Genomic DNA, 15,552 nt, shown 5'->3' on the forward strand with positions numbered 1-15,552 from the left:
TGTCTGCAAGAAAACCGCCATGCTCAGAGAGCACCAAGGACCCCACACAGTTATCCACCTCCTCTTCCTCCCTCCTCCTCCTCCCTCTTCCCTCCTCCTCTTGAAACCCTCCCTTCCTTCTAGCACTGGTGTTGTTCCCTAGTCGGGTCACGAAACGCCTGCAAGAAAACCACCCAAAGAGCAGCCAGGACCCCTCATTTCAACCCTGACCTACAAATAGATTCTCCATTGTCACCCCCTCCTTTCGGCTTCTCTGCTTTGAAACTGACCAAGCCCCGCCCACTCAGCTGGCTGGGCTGTCCGGCTCCGCCCCCTCCCTCCCTCCCTCCCTCCTCCTCCCCCTCCGACTACCCCTCCCAGCAACCCTCAGGGCGGCGCGGGCGCAAGGCAGGATGGGAGGCGCGCCTCTCCCCGCCCTCTCTCCCGCCTCCCTCGCGCACTCCGCGTCCAATCGGCTGGCGGGAAGGCCAGGCTGGCGAGCGGCGATTGGCCGCTTTGGAAACGAGGCGGCCGTTTGAAATCTTTTAACGGCGGCGGGCCGTGAGGTAAACTACGAGGGTCCTTTCGGAGGCCCGGTAGTGAGGTAAGTCTGATTTGAGGGGGGGGGCTCTTGGTCTGGGGGGGGCAGAAGGGGCCCTTTGTGGGGGTCACGCCGGGATTGGGAAACGGGTGTGTAGGAAAACAGGGACGCACTTTCCCTCCCGGTCCGCACTCCTTTTTTTCACCCCCTCCTTTCCTCTCCCCCCCTTCCGCCCCAAAACAAGTGGCAGGCAGTCCCGCGAGTGAACCGGGATGAGGGAGGGGAGCTTTGAGGGAGAGGGGAGGTCTGTGCTCCCCGCCCGCCGAATTCTGGGTGGCTTGGACTACAACTCCCATCATCCTGAGGGTTGTGTGGGGAGGGGTCGTGAGGGGAAGGGGGGACACCTCGACAGCCTCTCTTCGATGTGGTGGAAAAAGGGAGCCCGATACATACATATATATATATATATATATATATATATATATATCATGATATTACACAATAACGTCATTTTTTAAACGTGATATATATTTATTTTAGATCTAACCATCATTGATCATCATTACAACAATGCTGGTTATCCTTTATGATGCTATGTAATATTATCTAACATTGTCACCAAGAAGGGGCTGTGGGGGGCTTTGTTTTTTTTACTCTTTTTATAATGTTTTTATTTTTTTGTGAGTCCTCTTTAAAGAGTCAGTGAAAGTGCCTGTGTATAAATTATATTTTACATTGTGTACATTTACCTATGAATATTATCCATTTTCTACATAAATAAAAACATAAACAGGTCCCTGCTATAATTTGCAAGTATATAAATTATATTTTGCATTGTGTACATTTACCTATGAATATTATCCATTCTCTACGTAAATAAAAACTTAAATAGGCCCATGCTATAATTTGGAAGTATATAAACTCTATTTTACATTGTGTAAATTTACATGTGAATATTATCCATTCTCTACGTAAATAAAAACATAAATAGGTCCCTGCTATACTTTGGAAATATATAAATTATATTTTACATTATGTACATTTACATATGAATAATATCCATTCTCTACGTAAATAAAAACATAAATAGTATAATTTGTGTATAAATAGTATAATTTGGTATAATTTGTAAGTATGTAAATTATATTTTACATAGTATACATTTATCTATGAATATTATCCATTCTCTACGTAAATAAAAACATAAATAGGTCCCTGCTGCCTGACTCTCAACCACTCTTGAGTGTTGATTCAACAGAGAAATTAAAAATAGCATCAAAACAACCTAAGCACCCTTTGTTTTTATTGTCCGAAATAATAAAGATAAAAGGTGTTGAAGGAAAGGCTTTTGCTCTTCCTGGAGTGTGTGTTTGTGTTTGTACTGATGGCCAAATCTGGCTTTTTCAGGCTTGTGCGTATTTTCCAATGAGACAAACCGAGACAGGAAGATCATTTTATTACAATTTATCAGAATATTCAGAAAAAGGATTCCTCATTTAAAGACCAAACCCCTAACTTTGGAATAGGATTCTTTATTGGCCAAGTGTGATTGGAGACACAAGGAATTTGTCTTTGGTGCAGAGGCTCCCAGGGTACATAAAAAGACAAGGTACATTAATCAAGAATCATAGGGTATAAATAAGCAACCAGAAAACAATATAAATAATAAGGATACAAGCCACAAAGTTACAGTCCTACAGTCATAAGTGGGAAGAGATGGGGGATATGAACATGAGAAAAATAATAGTAATAGCAATGCAGCCTTAGTGAATGGTTTGACAGTGTTGAGAATTGTTTGTGTAGCAGAGTGATGGCATTCAGGAAAAAACTGTCCTGGTGTCTAGTTGTCTTGGTGTGCAGTGCCCTATAGCATCGTTTTGAGGTAGGAGTTGAAACAATTTATGTCCAGGATGTGAGGGATATGTAAATATTTTACAGGTCCTCAATGGAAGGCAGGTTGGCAGTAATTGTTTTTTCTGCAGTTCCGATTATCCTCTGAAGTCTGTGTCTGTCTTGTTGGGTTGCAGAGCCAAACCAGACAATTATGGAGGTGCAGATGACAGATTCAATAATTCCTCTGTAGACCTGGATCAGCAGTTTACATCCTTTACATCCCCTTTTATAGTTAACATAACAAAGAAATCTGAAAGAGGAAAGTTGATTGGACAGTATAATAGCATGTATGTTTATTAAAATGAACGTCTGAAGGGGAATAAATTGTAAGAAGAAAGTTATTTTAGGGCTCACAAAAGAGATAAGCCAGACCCCAAGTTGTACTAACCAATTTTTCTTATCTGGAACTTGTTTATCAGTTTAGTAAACTTAAAAACTAATAACCCTTGAACATCACTTTAAAAGAAAGAATATAAACCAGATTAAAATACAAAGTAACTATGTTAATTAACAAATAATAAAACCCATGTTATTTGTCTCTCAATGCACACACACAATTACTACATATATACTCAAACATCTTTTTGTGTTTCTATCTTCTTATATTTATTTTATTCCTTAAATTTATGTGCTGACCATCTCACTCATTAAAGCAACACTGAAGAAAATATATTAGATGTCTTAAAGTTTTCTACAGGTTTTATTGTTTTTTTTCCCAATTAGATATAGAATTTTTTATTGGTAAGATTGACATGGAAGGAATTTTTCTCCTGTGCTTACTCTTCAGAGTAAATACTCTGGTAGTAGAGAAGATGAGAAGGATAATAATACAGTCTACTACATGGGTAAATATATTTAGGCCTAATTTACTGCTGTGGGAATCACCTAATTCCCACTGCAGAGTGATGGCACAGGGAAAAAACTACCTTTTGTGCCTAATTGTTTTAAAATGTTTTTCTTTAATTTTTAATTATATGTTTTGAATGGTAAATTGCCCAGAGTCATTGACTGATATTGGATGGCTATAGAAACTAAACAAATGAATAAATATTATTGCATGTATAGTATAATACAATATATGCTAACCCCAAACATTGGGTTAAATGCCAGGGATGCTGGAGAAGACGTTTTTTAAGGGCCTCGATTTTTCTTTAATCGTTGCCCATGTTTTATTATTTTGTCTACCATCCAGACTTCCACTGCTTAAGGGGGGCAGCCTGTAAAGTGGATTCAGAAAATTTAAAAATAAATATTGCATCTTTATTTCCTTCAGCGCCTGCTGTTTGCTCCTGTGGAGAAAATCAGTTTTCAGATAAAACAGAATCGATTTAACCTTAAATCAAGTTGACATATAAAGACCTAGGACATTTAGCCTTCAATCTACAGCCTGATATCTTATTGGAATGTTCCCATGGCAACCCATAAATCTGTCCTCAAGGTACCAGTCCGGGATGCCTCTCCTGGGTCATTTGGCAACTCTGAATTGCCCCCTTCTTTTGATTTATTTCTTCTCACTCTTTTGTTAAAAATAAATAGGCAGTAGAAGGGTTGGAAGTAGCTTTAGATCCATTCCTTTTGGAAATGTAGGTTGCATCATTTAACACAAACACCTTACAGTGCATCTCTTGCTGGCAAGGTGTCTCACTATCTTCTCCAGAGCTAAAGGGATATTTGCACCTCAAGGTTGAATTGTGGAGTCCTTGGTGCTCTCCAAGCTTGGTTGTTTTCTTGTAGTTGTTTCATGATCCAACTAGGTAACATCATCAGTTCTACAAAGGAATGGGGTTTCCTGTCTTGTTTATATACAGTACAAGGTTCTTGCCCTGTCAGGCAACCAAGGAACTTTAAACCCAGATAAATAATCAAACAACAGCCTAATCAAGAAAGCACAAGAACCCTTCCACCAACACTGGTAGAACAAGCCACTGGTATATAAACAGCTAACCCCACCCACCCTTCCAGCACTGATGATGTTAGGTGATCAAATGTCTGCAAGAGAAGAACTCAACTCCGGGAGCACCAAGGACCCAGTGATAAACACTGAAACGAAATTGCAGGCAGTCCTTAAGGCTGTATGGAACCTACATATTACGGTCATAATGTCAGGGTTCCAAATAGCATCCAAAAGTAAATCAGAGTCCAAGGCAGAGTCCTCCCATTTTACCACAATAGAAAATGCATAGTATAATAATAGAATGAAATTCAATGGTGAAAAGAGTAAGGTTCTACATTTAGGCAAGAAAAACGGAATGCACAGGTACAGTATAGGTGGTACCTTGCTCAACAGTAGTAACTGTGAAAGGGATCTTGGAGTCCTAGTGGACAACCATTTAAATAGGAGCCAGCCGTGTGCAGCAGCTGCCAAAAAAGCCAACACAGTTCTAGGCTGCATCAACAGAGGGATAGAATCAAGATCACGTGAAGGGTTAATACCACTTTATAAGGCCTTAGTAAGGCCACCCTTGGAATACTGCATTCAGTTCTGGTCACCACGATGTAAAAAAGATGTGGAGACTCTGGAAAGTGCAGAGAAGAGCAACAAAGAGGATTAGGGGAGTGGAGACTAAAACATATGAAGAACGGTTGCAGGAACTGGGCATGTCTAGTTTAATGAAAAGAAGGACTAAGGGAGACATGAAAACAGTCTTCCAATATCTCAGGGGTTGCCCCAAAGAAGAGGGAGTCAAACTATTCTCCAAGGCACCTGAGGGTAGAACAAGAAGCAATGGGTGGAAACTAATCAAGGAGAGAAGCAACTTAAAACTGAGGAGAAATTTCCTGACAGTTAGAACAATGAATCAGAGGAACAGAAGTTGCCTCCAGAAGTTGTGAATGCCCCAACACTGGAAGTCTTTAAGAAGATGTTGGATAGCCATTTGTCTGAAACTGTATAGGGTTTCCTGCCTAGGCAGGGGGTTGGACTAGAAGACCTCCAAGGTCCCTTCCAACTCTGGTATTGTATTGTATTATATTGTATAGAAAGTGTGGCAGGCCAAAGATCCAAAAGAAAAGATGGCTGCAGGCCTGACACATAACTTGTGACAACCCTAAAATTATTTGATGACCTTTCTTACTTGCAACTCACTGTAATTGTTGCAACTCACTGCAATCATTACGTGACAATTGTTAAGCAAACCAACAGTTTCCTATGGGCTTTGCTGAATTGGAAATAAATGCTGGCTTTGGGTGAACCCAGCATAAAATGCACACCTTTGAATCTGGGTAAAATGTATTCCATCTGCCCCCCCTCCCCCCACTCTGATAGGTCTGTTGGAATTTTGAATGGTTGGTAAATGACTGGTCGTAAGTCGAGGACTAGCTGTATTGGCTTTGGGCCCTTGAATTTGCGCGTTGGAAGGCTCCTTGCTGAGGGTTTTGCTTTAGGGTTTGGCAAAGGCACCTGGGAAGCCTTCGTTTGAAGAGAGATGCTGCCCTGGAGGTACCCTCCGCCTGCCAACTTTAGATAAAAGCATGGGTGGGGCCTTTGAATTCTCTGCCTCCCTAACAGAAGTAGAAGTACAACTGGTTGCTAGTTTTAAATAAGGTCCGGAAAAGAATATTTGTAGCTCGGGTTCTCAGGAGGAGGACTGGCGCTCTCTGAACTTGGTTGTTTTCTCGAAAATATTTCATGACCAGTTAGGTAACACCATCAATGCTGGAAGGGAGTGGGATTTGCAGGGTGGAAGAGAATGAGGAGTGGGGGGAGGACGGTTGTCTCCTTGGGGTTCACTCAGCTTGGGTTGTTGTTGTTGTTGTTTTGTTTTTTGCAGACATCTTATGACCCAACTAGAGAACATCATCAGTACTAGAAGGGATCAGAATTCACTGTCTCTTGGTGATTGGCCCAGAGTCAGCCAGCTGGTTTTTTGTGTCGTTCACAGCTAGGCTAAAATGAGAACTCATTGATATCTGAAGCCCGTTTGGGAACCAGATAATGACACTCAGCCTCAATATGGCTGATTTATTAGTATCACTATATAGTCCTTGACTGACGACCACAAGAGCCCCACATTTCTGTTACCAAGGGAGACATTTATTAAGTGAGTTTTGCCCCATTTTACGACAGTTGTTAAGTGAATCACTGCAGTTGGTAAATTAGTAACACGGTTGTTAAGTGAATCCGATTTCCCCATTGACTTTGCTTGTCAGAAAGTCGCAGAGGGGATCGCGTGGCCTTGCAACCGTCCGTTCTGTTCTGTTCTGTTGTTCTGTTCTCTAGTGGAGTCACGTGGTGGTTAAGTCAACCTGGTTTCCCCATTGACTTGGCTTCTCAGAAAGTCCCAAAAGGGGGAATCCCATGACCACAGGGATGCGGCAGTGGTCCTTTGTGGGGAAAAGGGTCATAAGTCCTTTTTTCCGGTGCTGTTGCAACCCCGAATGGCCACTAAATGAACTGTTGTTACACAAGGACTTCCTTTATGTGTGATTCCAAATCAGTCCTTGTGTTTTAACCACGATTTGTCAGCACATCTGACTCTTCCTCTGTAGTCCATTTAGATAAAGCTGGATGCTTCATTTGTACTAACTCCACAGTGTCTGTATGTGTAAAATAACACACTTGGACTCTCTCCTCTGATTTCCCCCAGCAGCCATAATAAGAACTGCAATGGGTTTTTAAGGACTGCAAGACTTATTTTAATTTTGGGCCTTTGTTGGCTTGTGAAATCTGGAAAGATATCTTTAGAAATTGGCAAGAGTTTGTGGCTGCTCATTTAACTCTGCTGTATTCTGCCTTGCACAAAGCAGCCAAAGGCAGGGTCCTCTTTACGGAATGATTGATCTTTGCTGCAACACGGTGAGAAGAAGGAGGAGAAAGAGGGAGCGGAGCAAATACAGCCTTCCTCTGAATTGCAATGCATGCCACCGCTGTGGCATTGCAGATTTCCAAGACCTATATGGGCGAGGAATCATGGGCAACGTAGTGCAAAAGAGGAGAGGCTTAAGGGAGATCCCAGGTTGGGAAAAGGGCCAAGCACGCAGTGGCCAACGTCTTCAAAACTGCTCCCTGGGGTTACATTTGGCCAGGGCAGGGGTCGGCAACCCTAAACACTCCAAGAGCCACAAAGATCCTAACCGGAAGCCCCCCATTCAATTCTGCAGCCAAAAGTCCGGTTCCCCCACCATCGAGTCTCCTCCTAGCGCGGCATCCTTTTTCCTCTACCTGTCCTAACCGAAAGCCCTATCCATTGTGGAACTGACTGGAAAACCCGCCCCTTGCCATAGAGTCTCCTCCTAGCGCGCTGTGCTCCATTGTGGACTGCGTAACTTGAAGACTACCTGTATTGTGGACCCAGGGTTAAACGTCCGGCTCGGGCCTAATTTGGTTTGGAAAGGGCCCAAGATTGCCAAAGGCCTTTTCTCTTTGCTTATGGACCCCTCGCTTGCGCCTGTCTGCCTATCCTGGCTCGGCTTACTGGCCCAGCGTTGTCATCAAACCACAAACCAGACATCCCTGAGTCAAAGCATCTGAAGAATGAGACAATAACCCATGAAGAAGGGCTACAGGTAGTGGGTAATCTCTACAGACTTTTAGCCATGCAATTTGGGATGAGGACCCTTTGAATAGTGTGGGAATAGGAACGAATTTCCAGAGGGGAAAATTGCAGACTGCAGGAACCATTTGCACCACTCAAGTGATTCTGAGGACACAGAGGAACCTCCAAGTGCTTCAATGACCCTCTAAAAAGGATGCAATGACCAGCTGTCTGCAAGGAATATAAATCCTTCCCTTCCCCTCCATCCAGTCAGAGCTGAGGAAACATCTGGGATGAGAAGCGAAACGTCTTCAAAACAAAAAAACAAGAAAGACCAGCTGCCCCCTGAAAAAGCACCTTTGGGACAACCATGACGTGGAGGATGGAGAATCTCTACAATAGATGGAAACTAATCTAGGAGAGAAGCCATCTGGAATTAAGGAGAAACTTCCTAACAGTGAGGACAACCAGTGGAACAGAGGTTGCCTCCAGAAGTCATGGGTGATTCCATCACTGGAGGATCTTAAGAAGAGACTGGACAGTCACTTGCCTGGAATGGTATAGGGTTTCCTGCTTGGGCAGGGGGTTGGACTAGAAGACCTCCAACGTCCCTTTCAGCTCTATTCAATACAATACAATAGCAGAGTTAACATCCCAAGAAAACAGGAGCTTGAAAACATTTTTGCAAGCGCATTTGTTTTTTTATAAGGCCGATCTTAATGACTTAACGACTGTCTTGCTTCACCGTAGACATTTTGGTCTCAGCTGTGGTCACAAGTCAAGGATTACCTCTATCCCCCGAGGTGATCCATTATAACGTCAAACGTTTACTTAAGTGACCCGTCATAAATCGAGCAATTACTTGTCTGGTCACAAAAGTCAAAATGGCCGTTCCAACGATGCCTCCGAAGTTCCATCTCCGTTTTGATGCTGGTCACGCACTAAACAGCCGGTGCTTCCATCACATCACATGACTTTTTTTGTGACTGCCAGATGCTCCTGCTCCCAGTTTAAATCCGGGCAGTTGCGCAAACATTGTGGTTGTTGAAGAGATGCTGGATGCAGCTGATAAGCCTTCTGGAGGGTGACAGGTAGGAAGAAAATTGGACTGTACATTACCATCAAGTCACCAAAGGAGGCAGCTGCGCTCAGAGCTACTCGGCAGCGGTATTTGAAATCCTGGCTGTCGAGATGATTGATGGATTCGGCCTGGCCTGTCAGGAAGGGAACCAGGCTTGACTGAAAAGTGTTAGATTGCTAATCGAAATAACTTGTGAGGCGTCCTTGGTGCTTCCTGGGCTTGGTTCTGTTCTTGTCGATGTTTCGTGACCCAACTAGGTAACATCATCAGTGCTAGTGGGGTTTGTAGAGAGGGGGAGGAGGACTGTGGGGTCCTGGGTGCTCTCTGAGCTTGTTTTGTGGCAGTCATTTCATGACCCCGCTAGGTAACAACATCTGGTAGGAGGGAGTGGAGTTTGCAAGGAGGAGGAGGAGCCCTTGATGCTCTCTGAAGTTGGTCATTTTCTTGCAGATGTTTTGTGACCCAACTAGGTAACATTGTCAGTGCTAGGAGGGAATGGAGTTGACGAGGAGGAGGAGAATGGAGGAGGGGGACAGGGGACCTTGATGCGCTCTGAACTTGGTTCTTGTCTTGCAGATGTTTCCTTAGCCAAACTGGGTAACATCATCAGTACTTGGAAGGGGTGGGATTTGTTCAGCAGTCAGAAGTGTTGATGAAAACTCTTTAATTTCACAACAGGCTTACCCATAGTTTCAGCTGGTACATCCCAATCCAAACCAAGCAATTTCTAGCAGCCTGGCATAGTGACAAATTACTAGCTATCAACAGACACATAGACATAAAGAAAATGTAGTCAAAAAAGTGTTCCTCTCCACAAATTTCAAACCCCCGCTCCCTTCTAGCACTGATGGTGTTACATACTTTGGTAATGAAATGTCTACAAGAAAGCAACCATGCTCAGAGAGGACTGAGGACCTCAGAGCCCTCCTCCTCCATCATGCACACTCTGCTCCTTCTAGCACTGATAATGTTACCTAGTTTGGGTCACGAAACGTCCACCGGAAAACAACCAAGCTCAGAGACCACCCAAGGCGCCCCCATTTCAATCCTGAGCTACAAATATTCTCCTTTATCCACCATCCGTGGTGCCCCAGCGGTTAGAGCGCAGTACTGCAGGCTACTTCTGCTGCCTGCTGGCTACCTGCAATTCAGCAGTTCGATTCTCACCAGGCTCAAGGTGGACTCAGCCTTCCATCCTTCGGAGGTGGGTAAAATGAGGACCCAGATTGTGGGGGCAATATGTTGACTCTAAACCGCTTAGAGAGAGCCGGAAAGCACTACGAAGCGCTATATATTGCTATTCCTTCCTTCCCTCCCTTCCTTCGAAAGCACTATGAAGTGGTATATAAGTAAGTGCTATTGCTATTCCTTCCCTCCCTCCTTCTTTCCTTCCTTCCTTTGAAAGCACCATGAAGTGGTATATAAGTCTAAGTGCTATTGCTATTCTTTCTTTCCCTCCCTCCCTCCTTCCTTCGAAAGCACTATGAAGTGGTATATAAGTAAGTGCTATTGCTATTCCTTCCCTCCCTCCTTCTTTCCTTCCTTCCTTTGAAAGCACCATGAAGTGGTATATAAGTCTAAGTGCTATTGCTATTCTTTCTTTCCCTCCCTCCCTCCTTCCTTCGAAAGCACTATGAAGTGGTATATAAGTCTAAGTGCTATTCCGTCCTTCCTTCGAAAGCATTGCGAAGCGGTATATAAGTTTAAGTGCTATTGCTTTTCCTTCCTTCCTTCCTTCCTTCCTTCCTTCCTTAGCACTATGAAGTACTATATACTGTAAGTCTAAGTATTATTGCTTCATTGAAACGGCTCTTTATTAAATTGGTCTATCGTTCCTCATCTTGGGCCAGCGGTGCCCGATGCAACCTGAAAGAATTCCCTGGCTCAGAAAAAGCCACCCAATATTTTGCCAGGCTGCATGGTGGCAATGAAACAGAGATTTTTTTTTCCTCTTCTCCCAGCGGGAGAAAAAGTTACCCGTCCGTTCCTGGCCCTATAAGATGGGTCATCTTAGGGACTCGCTGGCCGGGGTTTGCAGGAGGCTCAAAAGTTTCTGCTTTTCCTTTGACACCTATTTTTAACCTGATGTTGCTCAAAGCTTGTTGGGGGAGAGGGGGGGCGCGAATTACAGGGCATGCAATGTCAGGGGCATTTATTTTTGGGTTGCTGGGAAGGGAGACACGGATCTGTAGCCAGGACAGGCTGGGGGCGGGCAGCGAAGGAGCCTGGGAAATCCTGGCACCGCTTTGATCTTCCCTTCTGGACTAATGCCCAATTCCAGAAATGGCTCCGATGCTCCTTCGGGCACACCAGAGAAGCAGAGTTAGCCCGGATTTTTTAGCATAAGCCAGCCATGACTGGTAAGGGATGCGGTGGCTCAGTGGCTAAGGCGCTGAGCTTGTCGATCTAGAAAAGTTGGCAGTTTGAATCCCCAGCGCCATGTGTGATGAAGTGAGCTCCCATTACTTGTCCCAGCTATTGCCAACCTAGCAGTTTGAAAGCACGTAAAAATGCAAGTAGAAAAATAGGGACCACCTTTGGTGGGAAGGTAATGGCGCTCTATGCTCCTTCAGTGTTGAGGTATGCTGGCCACATGACCACGGAGACGTCTTCAGACAGTGCTGGCTCTTCGGCTTTGAAACGGAAATTAGCACCGCCCCCTAGAGTCGGGAACGACTAGCACATATGTGCGAGGGGAATCTTTACCTTTATCCATGACTGGCAACTTGGGCATTGGAGAAAGGGGACCCTCTGGAGGTCCCAAAGGGGCTTTTTCCATAGACGACTGGACTTTGTTTTTTTCCTTGAAGATGTTTTGCCTCTCGTCCAAGAAGCTTCTTCAGTTCTTCAGGTGAGAACCGAAGAAGCTTCTTGGATGAGAAGCGAAATGTCCTCAAGGAAAAACAAAGTCCAGTGGCCTTTTGAAAAAGCACATTAGGAAATACTCTGACTTTGGGTGACCGAGAATCTCCATAGACCCACTTGGTGGCCTTTGGAGGGGTCTTCATTCCCTATCAGCAGGAACAGTTGGGTTTTGGCTCTTGGGCCAGCCCTGCCAACTAAATACAGGTAATCCTCGACTTACAACAGTTCATTTAGTGACAGTTCAAAGTTACAACGACACTGAAAAAAGCGACTTTGGACCGTTTTTCACAGTGACCTTTGCAGGATCCCTGTGATCGAAATTCAGATGCTTGGCAACTGACCCGTATTTATGACCATTGCTGTGTCCCATTTGATCACCTTTTACGACCTTCTGACCAGTAAAGTCAATGGAGGAGGCCAGATTCATTTAACAACCGGGTGACTAACTTATTAGCTACAGTGACTCTCTTAACAACAGGGGCAAGAAAAGTTGGAAAATGGGGCAAAATCCCATAACAAACATCTCACTTAACCGCAGAAATTTTAGGTTCCATTGCGGTTGTAAGCTGAGGACTTGCCTAGATAACAGAAGTGTCCAACCTTGCCAATTGAAGACCTGGCTGGCTGGGGAATTCTGGGAGTTGAAGTTCACAAATTTTAAAGCTGCCAAGGTTGGACACCCCCTGATACACACATTCCTAAGGCTGGGGAAACTAGAAAAAAAGAAGCATTTTTGTAGATGAGGGCAGCATCTCATCAGCTTGCTGTGAACTGCGGCCTTCAAGATCGGCCGAATTTTATATTTGTTTTTTTAAAAGTTTTTTATTGAACACAAATTAAAACATCGGACACGGTGTAACCGTCCTGGCAAAGTCTATTCTATGCCATACATACTGGAGTATAAAGTTATCCATCATAACCATCATGCTTATTTACAATTGGTCTATTCAGTATTTACAAATATAAAAATATTGTATTTCCAACCATGTTGTAAATGTTATATGTTTTTTACTCCATTGTACGCCGCCCCGAGTCCTATTCGGAAAGGGAGCGGCTAATAAATTTAAATTATTATTATTATTATTATTATTATTATGTTGCTTTGTTTTTATCTTATACATTTTCACTGTTATAGTTTTATACATAATTCTAATCTCCATTCTATAAATCTTAGTCATTGCTTATTTTGGGTCTTTCCTTTTTTGTTCCAACCATCGATAAAATTTTTCCCAGATCTTATAATATTCTGATTCGTCTTTATTCTTCAATTCCCACATCAATTTATCCATTTCAGCACAAATAAAAATTTTCCTAATTACTTCCTCTTCTTGTGGAATTTCCCTGTTTTTCTAGTTTTGGACAAAGACCATTCTTGCTGCCATAATAATATGTATTGTTAAGTAGATTACCCCCTTGTTATGTTTATTGTTTATGATTCCCAAAAGAAATAGTTCTGGTTTGAATTCTATTTCCTCTTCCGTTATCTATCAGCCACCTTTGAATTTTCTGCCAATATTCTTTTGATTTTTGGCACAACCACCACATATGGTAATACGTGCCTGATTCATAATTACATTTCCAACAATTTGGCACTAAATTTCTAAAAGTTTTGGCTGTTCTCGTGGGTGGGAGATCCCACCTATAAAACATTTTATATGTTTTCTTAATACGGTGTTGACAATGTTATTTTCCTATTCCTTTCACATAGTTCTTGCCATTTTTCCAGATATATATGATAGCCAAAGTTTATCGCCCCTGCAGAATTTCATATTTGGATGGGGATGAGGACCTGTGTGTGTGTGAGTGTGTGTGTGAGAGAGAGAGAGAGAGAGAAGGGGGAGAGAGAGAGAGAGAAATATATCTCTCAACTGGATCAGAATTAAAAAGTAGGAGACGTTTTCCACTTTGAGCAGTCTATTTCTCGAAATATGTGCAAAAACGTTCCCCATTTCAAGAGCAAAAGATAGGTACCGTAGTCCTCAGGTTATATCCATAATTGAGACCTAAATTCCTGTTTTTGGGTGAGACAGTTAAGTGAGTTTTGCCCCACTTTACAATCTTTCTTGCCATAGGAAGTTGTAAATCGAGGACTTCCTGTACTGCCTTTATTCTGGAAGTGTTTAAGGCTGCCCAACTTGGCAATGATTCTAGTTGCCATACCTTCAAAATACAGATAAAAATCAGTTGTTAAGCGAATCCCTGCAGTTGTTAAGTTAGTAAGCTGGTTGTTAAGTGAATCTGGCTTCCCCGTTGACTTGGCTTGTCAGAAGGTTACAAAAGGGGATCACATGACCCACTGCAACCATCAGAAATAGGAGTCAGTTGCAAAGCATTTTCATTTTGATCGCATGGCCATGGGCATACTGAAACGGTCGTAAGTATGTAAAATAGTCATAAGTCACTTTCTTCAGTGCTGTTGTAACTTTGAAAGGACACTCATCGAACTGTCATAAGTCAGGGACTATTTTTACTTATTGTTTTATTTTAGAAAATTAAGTTGCACCTGGCCACTCAAGGCCACTCCCTGCATTGTGTCCGCGGTGTCTTCTAATTGCAGAGTTAGCGACTTCTCCTTTCCGCTTGGTGCCTGCTTGTTCCAGTGGAGAGCTAAAAGAACAAGAATTTAGCAGTTGAAATAAGTTGAAATAAAAAAAAACAGACCTACGATTCATTCATATAAAATAACACATTATGAACTGTATAACTGCCAAATATTCAGGCTGCCTAAGGTTTAAGGAATTTTGTTCCAAGCTGTTTTTTTCTGCCAAACCTACTTATTTCTGTAACTGTAAGGGAAACCAGGAAAGGGATTTAGTCCAGCGGTCCCCAATTTTCTGGCGCCGTAGATTAGTGGTGGTGGTGGTGGGAGGCAATCACTGTGGCTGGTTGAGGGAGGGGAGAGTTCTTGAACACAGCCTAGATCTGTGATGGCAAACCTATGGCACAGGTACCAGAGGTGGCATGCAGAGCCCTTTCTATGGGCACACCTGCTGTTGCCAACTGTACTGTTTCTGCTGGCGGCCAGGTGGTCTTTGTGGGTGCTGCTGCGCCGGGAAACGGCCCAGAAACAGCCTGGAAATGGCCAAAGACAGCGCAAAACCAGGCAGCTGATTTTCGGGTTTCCGGTACTCCGGCGGGAGTGAAGGCCAGCTGGCCGGCGCATATGCTTGTGCCGGGAACACAAATACCAGCTGGCTGGTGTGTGCATGCACCCTGGCCAGCTGGTCTTTGGGTTTCCAGCACTCTGGCGCATTCACCTGCATTCCAGTTTGGCCACTCAGTGCCGAAGAGGTTCTCCATCACTGACCTAGATATCCCATGCATGCGCAGATGAAGCTTCGTGCGCTCACCTGTCACTTGCATGGCTCAGTGCGCAACAGGCTGCAGCCCGGGAGTTTAGCACCGCTGATTTAGACCATCGGTAGTCCTTGACTTACAACAGTTCATTTAGTGACGGTTCGAAGACCGAAAAATAGTAACTTACGACAGGTTTCCCATTTACCTCTGCTACGGCATCCCCACGTGATCATCATCCAGGCGCTTGCCAACTGACTCGTATTTATGACAGTTGTAGTGTCCTGGGGTCCCCATGATCCCCTTTTGCGACCTTCTGACCAGCAGAGTCAAGAGGGGAACCAGATTCCCTTAGGACTGTGTCGCTAACTGAACAACCGCAGTGTTTCACTCAACAACGGTGGCAAAAAAGCCATAAAATAGGG

General features: G+C 43.7%; 1 protein-coding gene across 6 annotated transcripts in view; it reads left to right on the forward strand.

Annotated features, from left to right (window-relative positions):
* The window catches only part of TPX2 (TPX2 microtubule nucleation factor), a 58,699-nt gene that overhangs the window by 8,885 nt on the left and 34,262 nt on the right, over positions 1-15,552 (forward strand). The window contains exon 1 of one of the 6 annotated variants that reach the window (XM_081949698.1): positions 430-583. The exons of 4 other annotated variants lie outside the window; for them this stretch is intronic. The gene's annotated coding sequence lies outside the window, so the exon portion shown is untranslated. Of the gene's footprint in view, positions 1-429; positions 584-1,927; positions 2,130-15,552 lie in introns of those variants that run through there. One more of the 6 variants, XM_081949699.1, reaches the window with a different exon arrangement.

This window comes from Natrix helvetica, assembly GCF_964273705.1.
Source record: "Natrix helvetica genome assembly, chromosome: 3".
Taxonomy (NCBI): Eukaryota; Metazoa; Chordata; class Lepidosauria; order Squamata; family Natricidae; genus Natrix; species Natrix helvetica.